This window comes from Arachis hypogaea, chromosome 19 (assembly GCF_003086295.3).
Source record: "Arachis hypogaea cultivar Tifrunner chromosome 19, arahy.Tifrunner.gnm2.J5K5, whole genome shotgun sequence".
NCBI lineage: Eukaryota > Viridiplantae > Streptophyta > Magnoliopsida > Fabales > Fabaceae > Arachis > Arachis hypogaea.
In genome coordinates, this window is record NC_092054.1 from 92,159,803 (window position 1) to 92,184,136 (window position 24,334).

The following is a 24,334-nucleotide window of genomic DNA, read 5'->3' on the forward strand; positions in this document are numbered from 1 at the left end:
GATTGCATTTTTGCCAGGTCACGCGTCGATGTGATCCACGCGTTTGCGTCGTCTGGCCTCGAGGAAGCTATGGCAAATTATATATCGTTGCAAAGCCCCGGACGTTAGCTTTCCAACGCAACTGGAACCATCTTATTTGGACCTCTGTAGCTCAAGTTATGACTGTTTGAGTGCGAAGAGGTCAGGCTAGACAGCTTAGCAATTTCTTCAACTTCTTGTATTCCTTCCACTTTTGCATGCTTTCTTTCCATCCTCTGGGCCATTCCTACCCTGTAATCTCTGAAATCACTTAACACACATATCAAGGCATCTAATGGTAATGAGAGAGGATTAATATTAGCAAATATAAGATCAAAGAAGCATGTTTTCAATCATAGCACAAAATCAGGAAGGAAAACGTAAAACATGCGAATAGTATGAATAAGTGGGTAAAGAGTTGATAAAAACCACTCTATTGAGCACAAGATAAACCATAAAATAGTGGTTTATCAACCTCCCTACACTTAAATATTAGCATGTCCTCATGCTAAGCTCAAGAGAAACTATAAAGGGGTGAAGAGGAATGGTAGAATGTATGAAATGCAACCTATCTTTATGAATCTAACTACATGAATAATGCTTTTTCCTACTTGGTTTAAAAGTAAATAAATTCTCCAAGAATAAATATGAACTGGATTTCACTAATTCAAATCATAAAAATGAAGTACAATAGGCTTGTAGAAGAAAATAGCTCATGCAAGCCGGGAACAAAGAATCGAGCATCGAACCCTCACTGGAAGTGTATGCACTCTAATCACTCAAGTGTTTTAGGTTCGATTCTCTCAATTCTCTACTAACCTTGCTTTCTAAGGCTTGCTCTTCATCTAACAATCAACATAATTTAATGCACAGATATACATATCAAGAGGTCTTTTAATGGTTGTAATGGGGTTAGGGTCAAGGTAGGATTATATTTGGCCAAGTGGACTAAAATCTGGATCCTTAATTAACTTAAACTTTCCACCTAACTTTAGACAATCCATGTAATCATAATACCACATCTAACTATCTATTAACCATATTTTCCACATATTCATGCATTCTAATTTCAAGTACAGTACATATGAATTGCTTTCACCACTTACTTTGGGGCATTTTGTCCCTTTTTTGCTTAATTGCTCTTTTTTCTTTTCTTTTTCTCACTTTTTATTATATATATATATATATATATATATATTCTTTTATTTTTCTCAATGCATATGATTAAATTATTGGATGCATGAATCATGTCCTAAACATTTTTTTCACATTTTCAGAAAATTCTAACATACTCAATTCTCAAACTAAATGTTTCCAAATTCAACTTTCCCCATACTTAATTCATGAGCATTCTCACTAGTCTAAGCTAACCAAGGATTCAAATTAAGGATATTATTGTTTTCTGCTTAGAGTTAATGATGTGCTAAAGTAAAGAACAAAGGGGTAAAATAGACTCAAAATTGGTTTGCAAAGAATAATGAAAAGGGTAAGGCCATATGGGTATGTAAGCTCAGAGAAATAAAGGCCTCAATCATGTAAGTGTATGCATACATCAAACCATGGAAATATAGAATTAATCAAGACAAAGATCACAATTTTAGAGAGAAAAACACACACCAAAAATAAAATATTGGTTGGTAAAATGCAACTAATTCAAATAGGCTCAAAAATCTCACAGGTTTTGTTTGTTTGAGCTCTAAACCATGTTCCAGTATAATATTTCTTCAAACAAGTGTAACATTAAATTTTATTTAAATTAGTGAAATGCTCTAAAAGTTTTTTGAAAAAGAAAATATTTCTTCAACCAAGTAGTAAAATATGCACAAAATCAAACAAATATGCAATCAAACATGTAAATGCAACAACTAACAAGGAAAATAAACCATTGGTGTTGAGATAGAAGAGTAACTAACCCATGGAGATCGATATCGACCTCCCCACACTTAAAGATTGCACCGTCCTCGGTGCATGCTAAGATGTACAAGTGGATGGGTGGCTCCAACTGATGCTTTTCTCTGAAGATTGTGCAGGTGGACTTGTTTGTCTTCCCATTAAGAAGCTTTTCCTCTCCCTTTGTGGTGGCCAACCTGAAAGAAGAGGGAAAAGAAGAAAAGTAACCCAAAAGATAAAAAATAAATAAAATATGGGTGTTAATGCCAGATAATAAGGGTGTCAATTACATGGTAGCTACAACATGCAAGTGAGAGAATAGTAGAAGTACATGGCAAATCAAGAGTGCAAAAAATTTGCAACAATGGAAAAGAGAGTGGGTAAGAAAAGATAATATAAATTCATGTCAATGCAAAAATAATACAGGTATAAAATATTGGCATTGATTTAAATAATATTACCTAACCAGAATAACACAAGTCACTAAGCACCCAAAATAATTCAAGAGAAGATGCAACAGTTAAATAAGAAAATTTTAACACCAAAGGAAAAATAATGAATTTAGAAAAGAAAACAAAAATATGCACAAAATTAAGATGCAATGAATGAAATATGCAAATAAATTAAGTAAAATAAAATGAAAGATAAGGAGAATGAGAAGGTAAAGAACGGAAGAAGAAGTAAGTAAGAAAGAAGGGAGGAAAAATTAGGATTGGGGAAGAAAAGATAAGATAATTGGCACTGATCTGGTTAAGCTGTGCGTCGCATGTGACGTGGACGCGTGAGTTACGATATTTTCAAGTGACGCAAACGTTTCAGTCATGCGGACGCGTGACTCGTTCTGTGCTACTGGCGCGAGGGCAGCCTCGCGCTGGCACAACTCTCTTTTCAAAACTCATTGTTGCCAATTTTCGAGGTGACGCGTTCTCATGGTGGACGCGATCGCGTGAATAGCCAAGATTGGAGGATGACACGGACACGTCGGTCACGCGGACGCGTGGTAAGGCTTGTGCGTCTAGCGTCAGTCCAGCCCTACTCCAGCACAACTTTCGGCCATGCACCCTTTTTACGTCGATTTGTTGGAGCACGCGTTCGCGTGGGTGACGTGGACGTGTGGGAGACTATTTTTCCAAATGACGTGGCCGCATGGGTTACGCAGACACGTGGGTATGTTTGTGCCTAAAGTGCGCCTCCAGCCACGCTTTCGGGTGACTTTTTGTTTACTTTCTCTTCTTCATAATGCACTGGTGACGCGGACGCGTCACCGACGCTGCCGCGTCGCGTGCGTTTTTTTTTTTTTTTTTATATAGTATGCAGAATGCAAAACGACATGGATGTTATGAGTAATTCCAGGTTCAATGAAAATAATATAAAATAAAAACAAACAACATGAAATAAAATTGAAAAAGAAACGATCATACCATGGTGGGTTGTCTCCCACCTAGCACTTTTAGTTAATATTCTTAAGTTGGACATTGGATGAGCTTCCTGTTATGGTGGCTTGTGTTTGAATTCATCTAAAAATATCCACCAATGTTTGGAATTCCAGTAGCCTCCGGGATCCCAAACTAGGCGCAGAAAGCCTTCAAGCAAGTTAAAGCAAGTGACAAGGCCCCAAGAGTGTTGATTGCCAGAATGAATTCCGGGGTCCTAAACCTTGCTTTTGCCCCCATCTTCTTGTTGATCATTAGTGTTCCAACCGGGTGGCAGGCAATCTGAATTCTCACTAAAGCGGCCAAACAATTTCCTAGACCCATTCAGTTGAGCTTTACACCAACCATTGCATTTAAAGTTTGAGCTTTCCACTATATTGAATCTTGCATGACGACTCCTACCACTAACCATCTTCCTCTTACGCTTAATGCCACAAAGAGCTCTAAGCTGACCATCTGTTTCAAGTAAAGCATATTCAAGTGAGCTAATTAAGCTTAGAGATGAAAGATTTACCCACTTGAATGAAGGAATGGATGGTGATGGCTTTGGGGGAGAGGTCTCTAACAACTTTGGCAAGGTGATTTCCAGCTCCATTATATTGGGCTCTTCTTTGACAACTTCCACCACCTTGCAAGTTTCTTCAATATCAACCACTTCCTCTTGGTAGCTTTCTTCCAATTTGATCTCTTCTTCATTGTTCATCAAGGGCATGGGAGGTTGTGCTTTTTCTTCTTTAATTTCCATGTCAAGTCCAATGGGAGAGGATTCAATTGTAAATAAGAATTCATCAATGATTGAATCCATCTCTTGATCAACCTCTTCAAAGTCTTCAACCATGGTATGCCTTGGAGGTTGTACACCCTCCTCAACATCAATTTCAAACGTCTTTGAAGGAGGATCTATAACTTGACTTTCCCATGGAGGTTCAGCATCTCCTAAGTCTTCAACCACTTCTTCCTCTTCAATAATTATAGCTTCTTCCACTTGTTCCAGTACAAAGTCATGCTCCGTACTATCCACTGGAGTTTCTAGTATCTCCTTCATGCTACGTTCTTCATTAGATTGTCCATATGAAGCCATGGGGGTTTTTTGAGTGTCCAAACATCGGGAAGGTAGTCTATTTATCGCTTGATTCAATTGGTGAAGTGTGGCATGAAATTTTTCAAATGTTTCCTTGAGTTGCTCCCTTGATTCTTGGGGTGATGGATATGGACATGGTGCATAGGAAAGTGGTGGTTCTTGGGAGTAATTGGATTGGAATTGGTGTGGATACGGGTTAGGGTCATATGGTGGTGTTTGGTGGCAAGGGGCTTGTGAGTATGGTGGTCCAGAGTTGTGTTGAGGAGATGGTTCATAAGCATATGGCGGGACTTGTTAGTAACTACAAGGGGGTTGATGAGCGGATAATTTATACGCTTTTTGACATTGTTTTTAGTATGTTTTTAGTAGGATCTAGTTACTTTTAGGGATGTTTTCATTAGTTTTTATGTTAAATTCAAATTTCTGGACTTTACTATGAGTTTGTGTGTTTTTCTGTGATTTCAGGTATTTTCTGGCTGAAATTGAGGGACTTGAGCAAAAATCAGATTCAGAGGTTAAAGAAGGACTGCTGATGCTGTTGGATTCTGACCTCCCTGCACTTAAAGTGGATTTTCTTGAGCTACAGAACTCGAAATGGCGCGCTTCTAATTGCGTTGGAAAGTAGACATCCAGGGCTTTCCAGAAATATATAATAGTCTATACTTTGGCCAAGAGTAGACGACGTAAACTGGCGTTCAACGCCAGCTTTCTGCCCAAATCTGTGGTCCAGCGCCAGAAAAGGAGCCAAAACCAGAGTTGAACGCCCAAACTGGCACAAAAGCTGGCGTTCAACTCCAAGAAGGATCTCTACATGTGCAACACTCAAGCTCAGCCCAAGCACACACCAAGTGGGCCCCGGAAATGGATTTATGCATCAATTACTTACTTCTGTAAACCCTAGTAGCTAGTTTATTTTAAATAGGACCTTTTACTATTGTATTAGGTATCTTTGGATCATCTTAGGATCTTTGGACGCCTGGTTCTTAGATCAGAGGGGCTGGCCATTCGGCCATGCCTGGACGTTTCACTTATGTATTTTCAACGGTAGAGTTTCTACACTCCATAGATTAAGGTGTGGAGCTCTGCTGTTCCTCAAAGATTAATGCAAAGTACTACTGTTTTCTATTCAAATCATCTTATTTTGCTTCTAAGATATTCATTCGTACTTCAATCTGAATGTGATGAACGTGACAATCATCATCATTCCTTATGAACGCGTGCCTGACAACCACTCCCGTTCTACATTAGATTGAATGAGTATCTCTTAGATCTCTTAATCGGAATCTTCGTGGTGTAAGCTAGAATGATGGCGGCATTCAAAAGAATCCGGAAGGTCTAAACCTTGTCTGTGGTATTCCGAGTAGGATTCAATGAATGAATGACTGTGACGAGCTCCAAACTCGCGATTGCGGGGCGTTAGTGACAGACACAAAAGGATAGTAAATCCTATTCCAGCATGATCGAGAACCGACAGATGAAAAGCCGTGCCGTGACAGGGTGCGTTGATTATTTTCACTGAGAGGATAAGATGAAGCCATTGACAAGGGTGATGCCTCCAGACGATTAGCTGTGCCGTGACAGGGCATTGGATCATTTTCCCGAGAGATGACCGAAAGTAGCCGTTGACAATGGTGATGTATCACATAAAGCCAGCCATGGAAAGGAGTAAGACTGACTGGATGAAGATAGCAGGAAAGCAGAGGTTCAGAGGAACGAAAAGCATCTCCATTCGCTTATCTGAAATTCTCACCAATGAATTACATAAGTATTTCTATCCCTATTCTATTAATTATTATTCGAAAACACCATTATCAATTTATATCTGCCTAACTGAGATTTGCAAGGTGACCATAGCTTGCTTCATACCAACAATCTCCGTGGGATTCGACCCTTACTCATGTAAGGTATTACTTGGACGACCCAGTACACTTGCTGGTTAGTTACACGGAGTTGTGATCCATGGTCTTGGCATCATGTTTTTGGCGCCATTTCCAGGGAAAGAAAGAGCAATGAATTTTACATAATTGTTCGAGTTTGGACAACTGACGGTTCATTTTGTTGCTCAGATTAGGTAATTTTCTTTTTGTTTTCTTTTCAAAAATTTTTCAAAAATATTTCAAAAATTTCTCATCTATTTTCGAAAAAATAAAAATGTTTTCAAAAAAATATATTTTTATTCAAAATTTTTAAGAATGAATTCTTGTGTTTCATGAAGCATGTGAAGCCTGGCTGGCTGCAAAGCCATGTCTAAATTCTTTTGGACTGAGGCTTCCAAACCATCAGCATAGAGGCAAGTTACATATTTGATAAGTAATGAGCAGTATATTCTGATATCTTGTTGAATCTTGGCTGGCCATTGGCCATGTCTAGTGTTTTGGACCGGAGCTTTCATTGAAAGCTTGGCTGGCTAGTGAGCCATGTCTAATTCCTGGACTGAAGCTTTAGACTAAGAATGCAAGATTCCTGGAATTCATGTGAAAAATTTTGGAATCCTTATTTTTTCTTTTTCATATAATTTTCGAAAAAAATCCAAAAAAAAAAAATTTAGAAAATCATAAAAATCAAAAACATTTTTGTGTTTTTGTTTGAGTCTTGAGTCATGTTATAAGTTTGGTGTCAATTGCATGTGCATCTTGCATTTTTCGAAAATTAATGCATTCATAGTGTTCTTCATGATCTTCAAGTTGTTCTTGGTAAGTCTTCTTGTTTGATCTTGATGATTTTTTGTTTTGTGTTGTATGGTGTTTTTCATATGCATTCTTGAATTCTTGGGGCGTAAGCATTAAAGAATTCTAAGTTTGGTGTCTTGCATGTTTTCTTTGCATTAAAAAATTTTTTCAAAATTGTGTCTATGATGTTCATCTTGACATTCAAAGTGTTCTTGGTGTTCATCTTGACATTCATAGCATTCTTGCATGCATTCATTGTTTTGATATAAAAATTTCATGCATTGCATAATTTTCATGTTTTTCATAAAAATTTCAAAAATCAAAAAAATATATCTTTTCCTTTTTCTCTCTCATAAATTCGAAAATTTGAGTTGACTTTTTCAAAAATTTAAAAAAAAATAAATAAAAAAAAATATCTAGTTGTTTTCATGAGTCAAATCAAATTTTCAATTTGAAAATCCTATCTTTTCAAAAATCTTTTTCCAAAAATCAAATCTTTTTCAAAATTCTTAGTTACTTTTGAAAATTCCAAAAATATTTTTCAAAAATCTTTTTCTTATTTTTATATCAAATTTTCGAAAATAACAATAACAATTAATGTTTTGATTCAAAAATTTCAAGTTTGTTACTTACTTGTTAAGAAAGATTCAAACTTTAAGTTCTAGAATCATATCTTCTGATTTCTTGTGAATCAAGTCATGAATTGTGATTTTAAAAATTAAATCTTTTTCAAAACTAATTTTAATCATATCTTTTCAAAAATATCTTTTTATCTTACCTTTTTCAAAATCATATCTTTTTCAAAAATTTGATTTCAAAATATCTTTTCCAACTTCCTAACTTCTTATCTTTTCAAAATTTGTTTCAACTAACTAACTAACTTTTTGTTTGTTTCTTATCTTTTTCAAAACTACCTAACTAACTCTCTCTCTCTAATTTTCGAAAATATCTTCCCCCTTTTTCAAAAATTTCTTTTTAATTAACTAATTATTTTAACTTTTGATTTTAAAAATTTTCGAAAAAAAAATTACTAACATTTTTCAAAAACTATTTTCGAAAATCACTAACTCTTTTTCAAAAATTATTTTTGAAAATTCTCTTCTCTCTCATCTCACATCTCTACTCTCCTCACAGTTGTGTTTCTTCCATTACATTACATTATTTGTCTTCCTCTCTTCTTCTACTAACACAAGGACCTCTATACTGTGATATAAAGGATCCATATTATTATTATTATTTTCTCTGTGCCCTCTTCTTTCTCATATGAGCAGGAGCAAGGACAAGAACATTCTTGTTGAAGCAGATCCAGAACCTGAAAGGACTCTGAAGAGAAAATTAAGAGAAGCTAAATTACAACAATCCAGAGATAACCTTTCAGAAATTTTCGAACAGGAAGAGGAGATGGCAGCCGAAAATAATAATAATACAAGGAGGATGCTTGGTGACTTTACTGCACCAAATTCCAGCTTACATGGAAGAAGCATCTCCATTCCTGCCATTGGAGCAAATAACTTTGAGCTGAAACCTCAATTAGTTTCTCTGATGCAGCAGAACTGCAAGTTTCATGGACTTCCATCTGAAGATCCTTTTCAGTTCTTAACTGAATTCTTGCAGATATGTGATACTGTTAAGACTAATGGAGTAGATCTTGAAGTCTACAGGCTCATGCTTTTCCCTTTTACTGTAAGAGACAGAGCTAGATTATGGTTGGATTCTCAACCCAAAGACAGCCTGAACTCTTGGGATAAGCTGGTCACGGCTTTCTTAGCCAAGTACTTTCCTCCTCAAAAGCTGAGCAAGCTTAGAGCTGATGTTCAAACCTTCAGACAGAAAGAAGGTGAATCCCTCTATGAAGCTTGGGAAAGATACAAACAGTTGACCAAAAAGTGTCCTTCTGAAATGCTTTCAGAATGGACCATCCTGGATATATTCTATGATGGTTTATCTGAGCTATCAAAGATGTCACTGGACACTTCTGCAGGTGGATCCATTCACCTAAAGAAAATGCCTGCAGAAGCTCAAGAACTCATTGACATGGTTGCTAATAACCAGTTCATGTACACTTCTGAAAGGAATCCTATGAGCAATGGGACACCTATGAAGAAGGGAGTTCTTAAAGTTGATACTCTGAATGCCATATTGGCTCAGAATAAAATATTGACTCAGCAAGTCAATATGATCTCTCAGAGTCTGCATGGAATGCAAGCTGCATCCAACAGTGCTCAAGAGGCATCTTCTAAAGAAGAAGCTTATGATCCTGAAAACCCTACAATAGCAGAGGTAAATTACTTAGGTGAACCTTATGGAAACACCTATAACTCATCATGGAGAAATCATCCAAATTTCTCATGGAAGGATCAAAAGCCTCAACAAGGCTTTAATAATGGTGGAAGAAACAGGTTTAACAATAATAAACCTTTTCCACCATCCACTCAGCAACAGACAGAGAACTCTGAACAAAATACTTCTAATTTAACAAACTTAGTCTCTGATCTATCTAAGGCCGCTGTAAGTTTCATGAATGAAACAAGATCTTCCATTATAAATCTGGAAGCACAAGTGGGCCAGCTGAGTAAAAGGATCACTGAAATCCCTCCCAGTACTCTCCCAAGCAATACAGAAGAGAATCCAAAAGGAGAGTGCAAGGCCATTGACATAAGCACCATTGCCGAACCCAAAGAAGGAGAGGAGGATGTGAATCCCAAGGAGGAAGACCTCCTGGGACGTCCAGTGATCAATAAGGAGCTTCCCTCTGAGGAACCAAAGGACTCTGAGGCTCAGCTAGAGACCATAGAGATTCCAATGAACCTCCTTATGCCCTTCATGAGCTCTGATGAGTATTCCTCTTCTAAAGAGAATGAGGATGTTACTGAAGAGCAAACTGCCAAGTTTCTTGGTGCAATCATGAAGCTGAATGCCAAATTATTTGGCATTGATACTTGGGAAGTTGAACCTCCCTTGTTCATCAATGAACTAAGTGATCTGGATCAACTGACATTGCCTCAGAAGAGACAGGATCCTGGAAAGTTCATAATACCCTGTACCATAGGCACCATGATCTTTAAGGCTCTGGGTGACCTTGGTTCAGGAATAAACCTCATGCCCCTCTCTGTAATAGAGAAACTGGGAATCTATGGGGTGCAAGCTGCTAAAATCTCATTAGAGATGGCAGACAATTCAAGAAAACAGGCTTATGGACAAGTAGAGGACGTGTTAGTAAAGGTTGAAGGCCTTTACATCCCTGCTGATTTCATAGTCCTAGATACTGGAAAGGAAGAGGATGAATCCATCATCCTAGGAAGACCTTTCCTGGCCACAGCAAGAGCTGTGATTGATGTTGACACAGGTGAACTAGTCCTTCAATGGAATGAGGACTCCCTTGTGTTTAAAACTCAAGGATCTCCCTCTGCAACCATGGAGAGGAATCATGAAAAGCTTCTCTCAAGGCAGAGTCAACCCAAGCCCCCATAGTCAAACTCTAAGTTTGGTGTTGGGAGGCCATAACCAAACTCTAAGTTTGGTGTTAAACTCCCATATCCAAACTCTAAGTTTGGTGTTGGAGAGTTTCAACAATGCTCTGAACATCTGTGAGGCTCCATGAGAGCCCACTGTCAAGCTATTGACATTAAAGAAGCGCTTGTTGGGAGGCAACCCAATGTTTATTTATCTAATTTTTATTTTCATTGTTTTTCATGTTATTATAGGTTCATGATCATGTGGAGTCACAAAATAAATAGAAAAATTGAAAACAGAATCAAAAATAGCAGAAGAAAAATCACACCCTAGAGGAGCATCTGTCTGGCGTTCAGCACCAGAACAGAGCATGGTTCTGGCGCTGAACGCCCAAAATGGGCAGCTTCTGGGCGCTGAACGCCAGAACAGGCATGGTTCTGGCGTTCAACGCCAGAAATGGCACACAAATGGGCGTTGAACGCCCAAAATGGCCACCAACCTGGCACTGAACGCCCATAGTTGTGTACAAAGGCATTTTTACATGCCTAATGGGTGCAGGGATGTATATCCTTGAACACCTCAGGATCTGTGGACCCCACAGGATCCCCACCTACCTCCACTCACTTCTTCTCACCACTCTCTTTCACACAACCCCATAAACACTCTTCCCCAAAAAAACCCTTCACCGATCACCTTAATCTCTCTTCCCCACCACCTACCTCCACTCACATCCATCCACTCTTCCCCATAAACCTACCTCATAAACTCCACCTACCTTCAAAAATTCAAAACCAATTTCCCACCCAAACCCACCCATATGGCCGAAACCTTTCCCCCCTCCCTTCCCTATATAAAGCCCTCCATTCTTCATCAAATTCACACAACACACCCCTCTACACCCTTCTTGGCCGAAACACTTCCCACTCTCCCTCTCCTCCATTTCTTCTTCTTCTTCATCTATTCTTTCTTTTATTGCTCGAGGGCGAGCAAAATTCTAAGTTTGGTGTGGTAAAAGCATAAGCTTTTTGCTTTTCCATTACCATTGATGGCACCTAAGACCGGAGAATCCTCTAGAAAGGGGAAAGGGAAGACAAAAGCTTCCACATCCGAGTCATGGGAGATGGAAAGGTTCATCTCCAAAGCCCATCAAGACCACTTCTATGATGTTGTGGCCAAGAAGAAGGTGATCCCTGAGGTCCCTTTTAAACTCAAAAGAAATGAGTATCCGGAGATCCGACATGAAATTCAAAGAAGAGGTTGGGAAGTTCTAACAAATCACATCCAACAAGTCGGCATCCTAATAGTTCAAGAGTTCTATGCTAATGCATGGATCACCAAGAACCATGATCAAAGTAAGAATCCGGATCCAAAGAACTATGTTACAATGGTTCGGGGGAAATACTTAGATTTTAGTCTGGAGAATGTGAGGTTGGCGTTTAACTTGCCCATGATGCAAGGAGATGAACGCCCCTACACTATAAGGGTCAACTTTAATCAAAGGTTGGACCAAGTCCTTATGGACATATGCGTGGAAGGAGCTCAATGGAAGATTGACTCCAAAGGCAAGCCGGTTCAACTAAGAAGATTGGACCTCAAGCCTGTAGCTAGAGGATGGTTGGAGTTCATTCAATGCTCAATCATTCCCACTAGCAACCGGTCTGAAGTTACTATACACCGGGCCATCATGATCCATAGCATCATGATTGGAGAAGAGGTGGAAGTTCATGAGATTATACCTCAAGAACTCTACAAGGTGGCTGACAAGTCTTCCACTATGGCAAGGTTAGCCATTCCTCACCTCATTTGCCACCTATGCAATTCAGCTGGGATTGACATAGAGGGAGATATCCTCATTAAAGAGGACAAGCCCATCACTAAGAAAAAGATGGAGCAAGTAAGAGAGCCCATTCATGGAGCTCAAGAGGCATATGAAGCTCATCACCATGAGATCCCGGAAATGCCTCAAATGCACTTTCCTTCACAGAACTATTGGGAGCACATCAACACCTCCCTAGAAGAATTAAGTTCCAACATGGGACAACTAAGGGTGGAACATCAAGAGCACTCCATCATGCTTCATGAAATAAGAGAAGATCAAAAAGCAATGAGGGAGGAGCAACAAAGACAAGGAAGAGACATAGAAGAGCTCAAGGACATCATTGGTTCCTCAAGAAGGAAACGCCACCATCACTAAGGTGGATTCATTCCTTGTTCTTATTTCTTCTATTTTTCGTTTTCTATGATATGTGCTTATCTATGTGTGTGTCTTCATTACATGATCAGTAGTAGTTAGTAACTTTGTCTTAAGGTTATGAATGTCCTATGAATCCATCACCTCTCTTAAAATAAAAACTGTTTTAATTCAAAAGAACAAGAAGTACATGAGTTTCGAATTTATCCTTGAACTTAGCTTAATTATATTGATGTGGTGACAATGCTTCTTATTTTCTGAATGAATGCTTGAACAGTGCATATGTCTTTTGAAGTTGTTGTTTAAGAATGTTAAATATGTTGGCTCTTGAAAGAATGATGACTAGGAGACATGTTATTTGATAATCTGAAAAATCATAAAAATGATTCTTGAAGCAAGAAAAAGCAGCAAAGAACAAAGCTTGCAGAAAAAAAAATAGGCGAAAAAATAATAGAAAGAAAAGCAAGCAGAAAAAGCCAAAAGCTCTTAAAACCAAGAGGCAAGAGCAAAAAGCCAATAACCCTTAAAACCAAAAGGCAAGGGCAATAAAAAGGATCCCAAGGCTTTGAGCATCAGTGGATAGGAGGGCCTAAAGGAATAAAATCCTGGTCTAAGTGGCTAAACAAAGCTGTCCCTAACCATGTGCTTGTGGCGTGTAGGTGTCAAGTGAAAACTGAGACTGAGCGGTTAAAGTCAAGGTCCAAAGCAAAAAAAGAGTATGCTTAAGAACCCTGGACACCTCTAATTGGAGACTCTAGCAAAGCTGAGTCACAATCTGAAAAGGTTCACCCAATTTTGTGTCTGTGGCATTTATGTATCCGGTGGTAATACTGGAAAACAAAGTGCTTAGGGCCACGGCAAAGACTCATAAAGAAGCTGTGTTCAAGAATCATCATACTGAACTAGGAGAATCAATAACACTATCTGAACTCTGAGTTCCTATAGATGCCAATCATTCTGAACCTCAATGGATAAAGTGAGATGCCAAAACTATTCAAGAGGCAAAAAGCTATAAGTCCCGCTCATATGATTGCAGCTATGTTTCATTGATAGTTTGGAATTTATAGTATATTCTCTTCTTTTTATCCTATTTGATTTTCAGTTGCTTGGGGACAAGCAACAATTTAAGTTTGGTGTTGTGATGAGCGGATAATTTATACGCTTTTTGACATTGTTTTTAGTATGTTTTTAGTAGGATCTAGTTACTTTTAGGGATGTTTTCATTAGTTTTTATGTTAAATTCACATTTCTGGACTTTACTATGAGTTTGTGTGTTTTTCTGTGATTTCAGGTATTTTCTGGCTGAAATTGAGGGACTTGAGCAAAAATCAGATTCAGAGGTTGAAGAAGGACTGCTGATGCTGTTGGATTCTGACCTCCCTGCACTCAAAGTGGGTTTTCTGGAGCTACAGAACTTGAAATGGCGCGCTTTTAATTACGTTGGAAAGTAGACATCCAGGGCTTTCCAGCAATATATAATAGTCCATACTTTGGCCAAGAATAGACGATGTAAACTGGCGTTCAACGCCAGCTTTCTGCCCAAATCTGGCGTCCAGCGCCAGAAAAGGAGCCAAAACCAGAGTTGAACGCCCAAACTGGCACAAAAGCTGGCGTTCAACTCCAGGAAGGACCTCTACACGTGCAACACTCAAGCTCAGCCCAAGCACACACCAAGTGGCCCCCGGAAATGGATTTATGCGTCAATTACTTACTTCTGTAAACCCTAGTAGCTAGTTTATTATAAATAGGACCTTTTACTATTGTATTAGGTATCTTTGGATCATCTTAGGATCTTTGGACGCCTGGTTCTTAGATCAGAGGGGCTTGCCGTTCGGCCATGCCTGGACCTTTCACTTATGTATTTTCAACGGTAGAGTTTCTACACTCCATCGATTATGGTGTGGAGCTCTACTGTTCCTCAAAGATTAACGCAAAGTACTGCTGTTTTCTATTCAATTCATCTTATTTCGCTTCTAAGATATTCATTCGTACTTCAATCTGAATGTGATGAACATGACAATCATCATCATTCCTTATGAACGCGTGCCTGACAACCACTCCCGTTCTACATTAGATTGAATGAGTATCTCTTAGATCTCTTAATCGGAATCTTCGTGGTGTAAGCTAGAATGATGGCGGCATTCAAGAGAATCCGGAAGGTCTAAACCTTGTCTGTGGTATTCCGAGTTGGATTCAATGAATGAATGACTGTGACGAGCTCCAAACTCGCGATTGCGGGGCATTAGTGGCAGACGCAAAAGGATAGTAAATCCTATTACAGCATGATCGAGAACCGACAGATGAATAGTCGTGCCGTGACAGGGTGCGTTGATCATTTTCACTGAGAGGATAAGATGAAGCCATTGACAAGGGTGATGCCTCCAGACGATTAGCCATGCCGTGACAGGGCATTAGATCATTTTCCCGAGAGATGACCGAAAGTAGCCGTTGACAATGGTGATGTATCACATAAAGCCAGCCATGGAAAGGAGTAAGACTAACTGGATAAAGATAGCAGGAAAGCAGAGGTTCAGAGGAACGAAAAGAATCTCCATTCGCTTATCTGAAATTCTCACCAATGAATTACATAAGTATTTCTATCCCTATTCTATTAATTATTATTCGAAAACACCATTATCAATTTATATCTGCCTAACTGAGATTTTCAAGGTGACCATAACTTGCTTCATACCAACAATCTCCGTGGGATTCGACCTTTACTCACGTAAGGTATTACTTGGACGACCCAGTGCACTTGCTGGTTAGTTACACGGAGTTGTGAACCATGGTCTTGGCATCATGTTTTTGGCGCCATTTCCAGGGAAAGAAAGAGCAATGAATTTTACATAATTAAAGTGTAATCACGATTCCGCGTACCAAGGGTCCACCATAATCATCATCTTGGTATGCATCACAGAATGGTTATTGGTTATAGTGCATTGGAGGGGGTTGTTACCAAGAGGGTTGATTAAATCCTTGTGGCTTCTCCCATCGTTGATTCTTCCAACCTTGATGCCTATTTCCATTAATAGCAAATAAAAATTAAAAACGAAAATAAAAACAAATTTAAATTAAAAGGTTATTGAATTTTAAATTTTGAATTTGAAAATTAAATTTTGAAATTTGAATTTTAATTTTTTAAATTTGAATTTTAAAATTTGAAATTTGAAATTTAAATATTTAATTTTGAAATTTGATTTTTGAAATAAGATAAGATAAGATTTTGAAAAAGATATGATTTTTGAAAAAGATTTGAATTTTGAAATTTGAAATTTAAATTTTGAAATTCGAATTTTGAAAAAGTCAACAATATAAGATAGAGATTTGAAAAAGATTTAAATTTTGAAAAGGTTTGATTTTTAAAATTTTAAATTTAAATTTTGAATTTTGAATTTTGAATTTTGAAATTTAGAACTAAGATAAGATAAGATAAAAATTTTAAAATAAAAAATCTGAATTTTTATTTTTATTTTTTTTATGCAAATTTCGAAAATTCAATTAAAAGAAAGAGAAAATATATTTTTGAATTAAATGCGGAAAGAGAAAAACAATAAAATGACAACATACTTAAAATTTTTAGATCGAAACAAAGTAAACAACTAAGAACAACTTGAAGGTCAAGATGAACACGAAGAACAAATTTTTGAAAAAAATTTTTAATAACTAAATAAAAACCAATAACCTCTTAATTTATGAAAAAGCAAAAATAAAAACAAAAATAAAAATAAATAAACAAGTAAAAAGTAAATATTTACAATAACCAATAATAAGGCACACATTTGCAATTCCTCGGCAACGGCACCATTTTGAAGAGAGAACTTTTGCGTGGTCTAGAAATTCGCAGATAAATCCTCCTTGTAGGTAAAGATTTTAAACCAACAAAAATCCTTTCTTACAAAAGCTTTGGTTGTCACAAGTAACAAACCCCTTTAAAATTGATAACCGAAGTATTTAAACCTCGGGTCGTCTTCTCAAGGAATTGCAGGGAGGTTTTCTTATTAGGTTATGAGTCTTGTAAATTGGGGGTTTTGAAAGTAAGGAACAGGTAATTTAAATGACAAGTAAAATAAATTAACAATAATAAAATCTTTTGGCAAGGTATGAAAATTCAGAAGTCCTATCCTAGTTATTCTTATGAGAATTGAATTTAATCCCACTTAGTTAACCTTTACAAAAGTAAGGGAAAGTCAAGTGAACTAATTAGTTAGATTTCCCAAGTCCTAGCCAACTCCCAAGGAAAGACTAGAGTTGGTGAAATTCCAGTCAATTAGAGGAATTAATTAACAATCACGATAAGTTTAATAACCCAAGAGCCTCCAGTTAATCAATTAAAGCCAAGAATATAAAAAGCTAAATAAGAATTATAAATCTGAAATACCTCAATTGTATTTAATAAAAAGAAATTAATCCAAAAATATAAAGAGTTCATAAGCCAATTTGGAAAAGAAGAGAATCAATAAGAAAAATAAAAAAACCAAAGTACTAGGATAGATAAAAGTAGAAGAGAAACTAAATTAAACGAACATTGAACCTGTGATGAAGAAGAAATAATCCTAAATCCTAAAACTAAATCCTAAGAGAGAGGAGAGAACCTCTCTCTCTAAAAACTACATCTAAACTATAAAAAGTGAATTATGAAAGCATGTTGATGAATGGATGCATTCCCCCACTTTATAGCCTCTAACATGAGTTTGTTGGGCCAAAAACTGGGTCAAAAACAACCCAAAAATCGCCCCCAGTGGTTTCTGTTACGTTCAGGTCACGGCAAAGTGACGCGGAGGCGTCGTCCACGCGTTTGCGTGGATTGCATTTTTGCCAAGTCACGCGTCCGCGTGATCCACGCGTTCGCGTCGCCTGGCTTCGAGAAAGCTATGGCAAATTATATATCATTGTGAAGCCCTGGACGTTAGCTTTCCAATGCAACTGGAACCATCTCATTTGGACCTCTGTAGCTCAAGTTATGACCATTTGAGTGCGAAGAGGTCAGGCTGGACAGCTTAGCAATTTCTTCAACTTCTTGTATTCCTTCCACTTTTGCATGCTTTCTTTCCATCCTCTAAGCCATTCCTGCCATGTAATCTCTAAAGTCACTTAACACACACATCAAGGCATCTAATGATAATGAGAGAGGATTAATATTAGTAAATATAAGATCAAAGAAGCATGTTTTCAATCATAGCACAAAATCAGGAAGGAAAACGTAAAACATGCGAATAGTATGAATAAGTGGGTAAAGAGTTGATAAAAACCACTCTATTGAGCACAAGATAAACCATGAAATAGTGGTTTATCAGCGTTCATGTCCAAACTTCCATTCTTTAATTTGTCTCATGCTCCTTCCATTCATGCATGCTTCCTTCTTTCCTCTTGGCCAGTTTTGCCCTATAACTTCTGAAATCACTTAACAAACGGATCAAGGCATCTACTGGTAATAAAGGAGGATTACAATATCTCAATTTTGATGCAAAAGAAGCATATTTTTATCTATGAGGTAAAAAAGGGAAAGAGACACGAAATCATGCAGTTTTATATAAATAAGTGTGGAAGATCATTGATAAAACCCTTAGATTCTATGCATGATAAACCCTAAAAACGGGGTTTATCAACCTCCGGATATTTGTCTTCATTCAAATCTATACATGAAAGTTTGAAAAAATTTGAAGTGGGAACAAAATCTCCTCCCCCAGCCCTTTCTGGCGTTAAACGCCCAGAATGGTATCCATTCTGGCGTTTAACGCCCATATGTTGGCCATTGTGGGCGTTTAACGCCCAGCCAGGTACCTTGGCTGGCATTAAATGCCAAAAATTCTTTATCACTGGGCATTTTTCTAAACACCTAGGATGTTGCAACTCTGGCGTTGAACGCCCAGAATGGTAACCATTCTGGCGTTTAATGCCCAGAATGGTATCTTTACTGGCGTTAAATGCCCAGAATGGTGCCCATTCTGGCGTTTAACGCCCAAAATACCCCTTACTAGCGTTTTCGTGCCAGTGAGCTCCTTTTCTGTGCTTTATGCTCTGAATCCTTCAGTAACTCTGTGAACTCCTGCAATTGATAATTAACCTTGAAGATAGTTTATATCAAACTCCTATAATTATTATTTAAATAACAAATAAACTCTGTTATTGGCTGAGTTGCCTCCCATCAAGCGCTTCTTTATTGTCTTTAGCTGGACTTTACTGATCTTTAATCTAGTCTCAATTTTGAGCATTCTTGCTTAACATTGCTTTCAAGATAATGCTTGACTCTCTGTCCATTAACAATGAACTTTTTATCAGAGTCAATATTCTGAAGCTCTACATATCCATATGGTGACACACTTGTAATCACATATGGTCCCCTCCACCGGGATTTTAATTTCCCAGGGAATAATCTAAGCCTAGAGTTAAACAGCAGAACCTTCTGTCCTGGCTCAAAGACTCTGGATGACAGTTTCTTTTCATGCCACCTTTTTGCTTTCTCTTTGTAAATTTTTGCATTTTTGAAAGCATTGAGTCTGAATTCCTCTAGCTCATTCAACTGGAGCAATCTTATCTCTCCAGCTAACTTGGCATCAAGGTTTAGGAATCTGGTTGCCCAGTAGGCCTTGTGTTCTAGTTCCACTGGCAGGTGACAGGCTTTACCATACACAAGCTGGTATGGAGAGGTCCCTATAGGAGTTTTGAATGCAGTTCTGTACGCCCATAGGGCATCATCCAGACTCCTTGCCCAATCCTTTCTATGGGTACTTACAGTCCGTTCCAGGATTCGTTTTAGTTCTCTATTAGAGACTTCAGCCTGCCCATTTGTCTGTGGATGATATGGAGTTGCTACCTTGTGGCTAATTCCATATCGGACCATAGCAGAGTAAAGCTGTTAATTGCATAAATGAGTGCCCCCATCACTGATTAGTACTCTAGGGACACCAAACCTGCTGAAGATATATTTATGGAGGAACTTCAGCACTGTCTTAGTATCATTAGTGGGTGTTGCAATTGCCTTTACCCATTTAGATACATAGTCTACTGTCACCAGAATATAAATGTTTGAGTATGATGGTAGGAAAGGCCCTATGAAGTCAATACCCCATACGTCAAACAACTCAATCTCTAAGATCCCTTGCTGAGGCATGGCATAACCATGAGGCAAGTTACCAGCTCTCTGGTAATTGTCACAATTACGTACAAACTCTCGGGAGTCTTTATAGAGAGTAGGCCAATAGAAGCCACATTGGAGGACCTTAGTGGCTGTTTGCTCACCTCCGAAATGTCCTCCATATTGTGATCCATGGCAGTGCCATAAGATCTTTTGCGCCTCTTCTCTAGGTACACATCTACGGATTACTCCGTCTGCACATCTTTTAAATAGATATGGCTCATCCCACAAGTAGTACTTTGCATCAGAAATTAATTTTTTCGTTTGCTGTCTACTGTACTCTTTAGGTATGAATCTCACAGCTTCATAGTTTGCAATGTCTGCAAACCATGGTACCTCCTGAATGGCAAAGAGTTGCTCATCCGGAAAGGTCTGAGAGATCTTAGTAGGAAGGAGGGACGTCCCTGCTACTGGTTCTATCCGGGACAAGTGATCAGCTACCTGATTCTCTGTCCCTTTTCTGTCTCTTATTTCTATATCAAACTCTTGTAGAAGCAACACCCATCTTATGAGCCTGGGTTTTGAATCCTGTTTTGTGAGTAGATATTTAAGAGCAGCATGGTCAGTGTACACAATCACTTTTAATCCTACTAAATAGGATCTAAACTTGTCAATGGCATAAACCACTGCAAGCAGCTCTTTTTCTGTGGTTGTGTAATTCTTCTGTGCGTCATTTAGAACACGGCTGGCATAGTAAATGACGTGCAGGAGCTTGTTATGCCTTTGTCACAATACTGCACCAATAGCATGGTCACTGGCATCACACATTAGTTCGAATGGTAATGTCCAGTCTGGTGCAGAAATAACTGGTGCTGTGACCAGCTTAGCTTTCAAAGTTTCAAACGCCTGCAGACACTCCGTGTCAAAGACAAATGGCATGTCAGCAGCTAACAGATTACTTAGAGGTTTTGTAATTTTTGAAAAATCCTTTATAAACCTCCTATAGAATCCTGCATGCCCTAGAAAGCTTCTGATTGCCTTAACATTGGCAGGTGGTGGTAATTTTTCAATTACCTCTACCTTAGCTTGATCCACCTCTATTCCCTTGTTTGAAATTTTGTGCCCAAGGACAGTTCCTTCTGTCACCATAAAGTGACATTTTTCCCAGTTTAAAACCAGGTTAGTCTCTTGGCATCTTTTCAGAACAAGTGCTAAATGGTCAAGTGATGCTAGGGCATTTTGGCCAGTTTCACTGACCTTTTCTTTACTGTTTTTAGGGTAGTTTCATGCATTTCCTTAGGAAATAAGCTAGTTTTGGGTAGATATTCACTTACATCTTGATTCAAGCATACATTGTGCACTTTACATGATTTCATGAGGATTTTGCATGAATTTAATGATAAATTGGATGATGCATGATCCCATGATTAAGAGCAAGACTTTGATGCACTTTGTTTGATTGATTTCAGGCCAAAAGAAGAAGAGAAGAGCCACGTTAGTGGCTACGTTAGTTACACTAACGTGGCCACTAACGTGGAAGGAAGCAAAGCCACAATGTTAGTGAGAAAAGTTAGTGGCATTAACTTTGAAGAAGGAGAGCATGGAACGTTAGCAAGGAAGACCCACGTTAAGAGACACGTTAGCTACACTAACGTGAACTCTAACGTAGGGACAAAAGGCACCAAGCAACGTTAATGGGGAAGGTGAGCCCCAATAACGCTTGCGAAAGGGGTATATGCCAACGTTAGTGGAAAAAGTGAGTCCCACTAACGTTTTCGAAGCAAAAAGACCCACGTTAGCTTCCACGTTAACTACATTAACGTGGGAACTAACGTGGAAGTAAAGGGAGATGCCAAAGTTAGTGAAAAAGGTGATCTCCACTAACGTTGGCGAAGCAAAAAGACCCACTGACGATCGTGATTTCTGCCAGTAAAGAATGTCATAAAAACAGTCGCGCTGTAGATATAGTCTCTAAACCAACAAAAATCCCTTTCGTACAAACATTTTGGGTGTCACAAGTAACAAACCCCTTAAAAATTGTTAACCGAGTATTCAAACCTCGGGTCGTCTTCTCAAGGAACTGCGAGGAAGTATGTTCTTATTAATGGTTATAAAGGTTGTAATCGGGGTTTAGAATGTGAAAAGCAAGTAATTTAAATGACGAGTGAATTAAATGGCAATTAAAAATAAATAATAACTGTAAAACAACTTTTGGCAAGATAAGGGAAATTAGAAGTCCAACTTAGTTATCCCTCTCAACAATAATGAAAGTTGTATCTTAATTCCACTTAGTTAACCTATGAAGCAAAGGTAAGTCAAGGGACTAATTAGTTTGACCTTCGAATCCTATTTATTTCCTAGGAAAAAGTTGGGATTATTGAAGTTCAGATCAATTAGCAAGATAACGATTATCAATTATGCTGAGTTCGATAATGTTGAGTTACTGATTTCTTAACCGAGACCAAAAGGGGAAAAAGTAAATTGCTGAAATAATAAAAGTGTCCTTAGATGGGAAGCAATGGCAACTTAAATCAAAGAGAACAATCATAAATTGAAAAATACCTTAAATATCATTAATTCAAATAGAAATCTGTAACATGGAATAATTCATAATTTAAATTATAATAATCAATTCAAATATTGGAATCAAATAAATAAAAGTAAAATTGAAATAAAAGAACATTAAAACCTGGATCCAGAGTTACTCCCAAAACAAGAAGAAGTCCTAAATCCTAAGAGAGAGAGAAAATCTCTCTCTAAACTAAATCTAAATCATGAAAACTAGAAATTGGCGAGCTCTTTTTTGAATGGATGCATTCCTCCACTTTATATCCTCTAATCTATGCTTTCTGTACTTGGATCTGGGCCAAAAAGGGCTTCAGAAATTGCCGGGGGCGTATTCTGTAAATTCTGATACGTGGCCTCTGTCACGCGTCCGCGTGGGTCACGCGGTCGTGTCATCTGGAGCTTTTCCTTTCCACACGGTCGTGTCAGTCACACGTCCGCATCGTGGGTGTTCTAATCAAGGCGCGCGGTTGCGTCAGTCATGCGGCCGCGTCGCTGCTTCTTTGCTTCTGGCACGCGGTCGCGTCGTCCATGCGATCGCGTGGATACCAGTTTCCTTAAAGCTCCATTTTGCCTTCTCCTTCCATTTTTGTATGTTTCCTTTTTTCATCCTTTAAGTCATTTAGCCTTAGGAAACCTGAAGCTACTCAACACACTAATCACGGCATCGAATGGAAATAAAGGTAATTAAAATAATTAATTTTTTAAAGCTTAGGAAACATGTTTTTCACAATATGACATAATAAGGAAGGGAAAGTAAAACTATGCAATTAATGTGAATAAGTAGGTGAAGATTTGAATAAATCACTCTAATTAAGCACAAAAGAACTCATGAAATATGGGTTTATCAACCTCCCCACACTTAAACACTAGCATGTCCTCATGCTAAATCCAAGGTAAATAATTAAGGTTAAAGTGATGGAATGTTATGCAATGCAACCTATGCTAAATGCATCTACCTAATGAGTCATGCAATTCTAATTCATCCACTCATATATAAAGCCTACATGTAGTCAAATTATTTCACATTCTTAAGGAGATATATATACATATATGGCTAACCCTCAAATAATAAAGCATTTTTTTGCAAATGAGATGAGAGAAAAAAATTTGCAAGACAATCAGAGATAAATGTTTAACGAGCTTTTGAACCCTCACTGGATTTTGTGTTTTCTCTCTAATCACTCAGTGTTTATTGGGTTAATCACTCTATTCTTTTTTTTATTCTTCCTTTCTATAACTTTGTTTTTCGTCTAACCAATCAACAATTATAGAACATAGTCATACCAAAACTCATGAGGTCTTTAATTAAGGTTGTAATGGGGTCAAGGCAAAGGGTAAGGATATATGTATAAGGCTAAGTGAGCTAATAAGTGAATCCTTAATTAGACTAAGATCTCACCTAACATACATACTTAGTAAAACAATGCTTCTTTACCTATTCTCCCTATTTTCTTGCTTTTGATGTCACATGCTCATGTTTCAATTCTTGTTTTTATCCTCATGTGGATTGCTTTTTATTTTGCATTGGGGAGTTCTTTTTGTATCCCCTTATTTACATGCTTGAAAACTAACTTTTTTTTTTGAATACACATGGTAATTTTAATTACTTTGAATTTTCATGAGCCTGCTTCCCAAAATTTTGAGTTGCTTTATTCTTTTTAATTTTTCTACCTTTTGTCTTTATCAACTATGTTCCCAATAAGTTTCTCACATTTTACTCTATTTATAATTTTCTATCTTAAGCTAACCAAGGATTCACTTGGGATTTTATTTTGTTTTTCTGCTTAAGGCTAGTAATTTGGCTAAAATAGAATAAAGGGTTTTTTTTTAAAAAGATCAAAGGGGGCTAACAAAGGTGATGTAAAAGGTAGGCTAATTTGGGATAAGTGAGCTAAAATCAAATGATGGCCTCAATCATTATTTTGAGATGTACCTATATTCTATAATCGGACATAT

General features: G+C 37.7%; 1 non-coding gene across 1 annotated transcript; it reads right to left on the reverse strand.

Annotated features, from left to right (window-relative positions):
* Positions 1-8,888: 8,888 nt before the first annotated feature.
* Positions 8,889-8,996, reverse strand: LOC112781428 (small nucleolar RNA R71). The gene has a single exon (XR_003192205.1). It is a non-coding gene; the product is annotated as a small nucleolar RNA R71 (small nucleolar RNA).
* Positions 8,997-24,334: the final 15,338 nt, after the last annotated feature.